At 43.9% G+C, this 3,502-nt stretch overlaps 1 pseudogene; it reads left to right on the forward strand.

Annotated features, from left to right (window-relative positions):
- Positions 1-1,067: 1,067 nt before the first annotated feature.
- Positions 1,068-1,704, forward strand: LOC127205854 (60S ribosomal protein L32-like; annotated as a pseudogene).
- The last annotated feature ends 1,798 nt before the right edge of the window (positions 1,705-3,502 follow it).

A 3,502-nucleotide genomic window follows, 5' to 3' on the forward strand; every position in this document is an offset into this window, starting at 1 on the left:
TCTTTCCAACCATCTAGAATGTTTCTAGGAGACCATGGCATGTCCTTTAGGACTATGGAATTCTGAAATGTTTCTCTTTCAAGCCATATACAGATGGTGATTTTTTTCTTTATGTTTCTCTGAAAAACCCTTTTGTTGTTGATGCCAAAGCAAAAACTTTTCTCCTTATGCACTGAGATTCACAATAAAACTAAACACAACATGGTTTTCTTCTTCTTCTTCTTCTTCTTCTTCTTCTTCTTCTTCTTCTTCTTCTTCTTCTTCTTCTTCTTCTTCTTCTTCCTCTTCCTTTAGCATTAATATTAAACATTCTTCAGGACATGGGTTAGAATTTTTTCTGTGAAAGAACAAATAGTGAATTTTTTTTTAGACATTGTGGGACATAAGGTCTGTGTTACGAAGTTCTTACTCAGCTGTCATAGTGCCAAAGCATCCCTAGGTATACATACATACATACATACATACATACATACATACATGCATACATACATTTGTGTGTGTGTGTGTGTGTGTGTTACACTACTAGGAGTGGTTTCATTTTGATTATATTTTCTTTGCAGAAGCAAGTGATTGGATGGATTTGGCCTGTTGGCTGTATCTCCAGCTGCCATTGTCATCCTCTTACTTAGCACATTGCTTCTTAAAACTGCGGTCTGCAGAAGCTAAGATTTTTATCCTCATGTGGGAGTCTTTGCAAAGCACAGGCTCTGGCTCTACCCGAGGCTTGTGTATCAGGATCAGCAGGCCTAAAAGACTTCCAGGAGATTCATATGTATTTATATTTGTGAAACCATGGCTGCAGATGGCTAGCACATACGAGACATCTGGGAGGATACTGTGTCGTGCTTATTGGGTTTGGCTGTGTTCTCAGAATGTAACTTGTGAGCCTTTTCTTCCCCTGGCGCATCCTCACCCACTAACCGCATGCTCTGCTTCGGCTGTCAGCTTGTCTTGCCACCTCCCCAGCTGAGCAGCTGCTCATTCCCCAGTTCCTGGGTCCTCATGGGAGGTCGCTGGGAACTTGTTGGATGAGAAAGGTTTGGCTTGCTTGCAGCTCTGCTGAATACATGGCATGCCTTATTTACAGGGCAGCCCAGCATATCACCCACTTCCTCTGCGGCAGCACCTCTCTCAAGAGTCAAATGTATATGGAAAAGGAATTTCAAGGCACAGAGGCCATTTCTCCTTGCATATTGGGCTATGGAAGAGCCTGCAATAATTATCACACGTTTAGACACTATGGTAATAGCAACGAGCTTCTTTCTTGGCGATGCCTGAGAGGTGCCTGCCAGATTTTTCTCATCATCGTGGCTGCCCTCTGGCCTGTGGTGAAGCCAAAGATCATCACAAAGAAGAACAAGAATTTTATCCATCACAAGCTTGGCTGAGAAGTCAAAATGGTGGAAACCCACAGGTATGGACAATAGGCTGTGGAGAAGACGCAAGGGCCAGATCCTGACGCTCAGCATCGGTTATGCGAGCAACAAGAAAACAAATCACATCCTGCTCAGTGGCTTCAGGAAGTTCCGGATCCCCACGGTCAAGGAAGTGGAAGTTCTGCCAATGTGCAACAAATCTCACTATGCTGAGGTCTCTTGCAATGGTTCTTCCAAGAGCTGCAAAGCCATCGTGGAAAGAACAGCACAGCCAGCCTTCACAGCCACTAATCCCAACACCAGGCTATACAGTGAAAAGAACAAGTAGATGGCTCATGTGCATATTTTATTTGTGCTTAAGTAAAAGCCACAGAGACTGCAAAAATAAGTAAATAATGATGGCAAGGGTAAAAAAGAAACACTCAGAGCGCTTGGAGGTTGCAAGGCAGTTGAGCTGTTTCAGAACTTTCTTAAATGGAACCCAGAGGCCTTAATTATGATGTATATTTCTTCAGGTGAAGCTTTCAAATAAATCAGAAGAGGCAATTATGTAATTTTCCTGCTGTTCCCCATCTCCTCACCTTCATCCTGTTTTACTAATACAGGTACTTCTCATAATAAACTGGCCCATGCCGGCTTGACTTGCGTAGGCACGAGCTGATTATTTAGCTTTGAAATCTGATTACATGTCTCCCTGGAAGAGTTGCCTTGGTTGCACTGAGCGTCCTGCAGCGGAGGATGCACTGTGCCTTGGCTCTCACTGAGCACTTGTCTGTCTTCATTATCAAACAACTTTTCTACGTGGAGCAGAGTATCTCATCTGTAGCAGCTTCGCAGTAAGTGTTTATTGGAGTCATGCCCTCTTCTAGGGCAGTACTCCATACTTGGTAGTGCTCTGTCCTAAAATATCTCTTCTGGCAACTTCTACTTCTGTCTTCTGTCTTGGGAAACCCTGTGAAGGAAATAATGAAACTAAATATAATTTACCAAGTCTGTTACTGTGCTTTGCTTTCTCCTTTAGCCTCGACTATATGCAGCTGCTATTATTTATCCCCATTTTAAAGGTGAACAAACTGAGCCTTTGAAAGAGTGTAGCTTGTTTGAAGTCTTAGAATTAGAAACATAAGGAGCAGAGACTTTGAATGTAGGCAGCAAAATTCGAAAGTAAATGTTAGACATCAACATGGTACAGAACTCATGACAGAAACTCAGCATGCCTCGGGCTTTTTGGAGGTGAGCATTTGTAGAAAGTTGTGAGCATCAGTTTCAAAGTGAGTCACGTAGTCTCGAGGCGCATGTGCAGGAAACCATTGTTCATAGGTCATTAGGAAAGACACTGAAAGCCGATGCTGCCATCCTTCTCATTCCACTGAAGTGCAGCAATGCAAAAATCCTTCTAGCTGTCAAGGGCCTCATTACAATAGGAAGCATAGCTACGGTAAACACGCACATATTTTGGCCTCCTGTGTAGACTTTGTCACCAGAGTCCCCCAAGGATCACCTTTCATGGCCTTTGCAGAGAAGTCTCTAGGCTTCTCACCAAAACCTCAAACGTGGCCCAAGGATGGCTATCTGTATTTTGGTGTAAGCAAGATGTCAATGACAATGGAAAATTGTAGCTCACAAGTCATAGTTTGAGGAACTGTGCTGACAATAATGGACCAGAGGCAGGTCTCCTAAGAGCGTGCATGATGCCTGAAAATCAGAATAGTTTGTTCACTTTGAGAGAGAGAGAGAGAGAGAGGGAGGGAGGGCGGGCGGGCGACGAGCTGCACACTGCATAGTACCTCAGTCATCCTGTAATCGCAAACCAGAAAGAGAAATGAAGAACAGTGCACACATTGGCCCCTCTTCCTCTGATTGATAATGACGACAAGTTGCTGTTTATGGGTGAACAACACCAAAGTTGTTTTTCTGGGTGGTGTAGCGGGATACGATCTCCTGATGCCCAAGTGCTGAACAAAGGCAAGGTCGGTGCTATTGTTAGCCACCTTGGAGTAACCTGGCTATCAGTGGCTGCCTTCTGGCAGAAACGGTGCATCTAAGCAAACGGAAGAGGAAAGAAAACAGTGTGTTGGAGAGATCAGAATGACCAGCTAAGAGAATGTTCTGTCCCAAGTGTCATA

The sequence above is a fragment of the Acomys russatus genome, chromosome 2, assembly GCF_903995435.1.
Source record: "Acomys russatus chromosome 2, mAcoRus1.1, whole genome shotgun sequence".
NCBI lineage: Eukaryota > Metazoa > Chordata > Mammalia > Rodentia > Muridae > Acomys > Acomys russatus.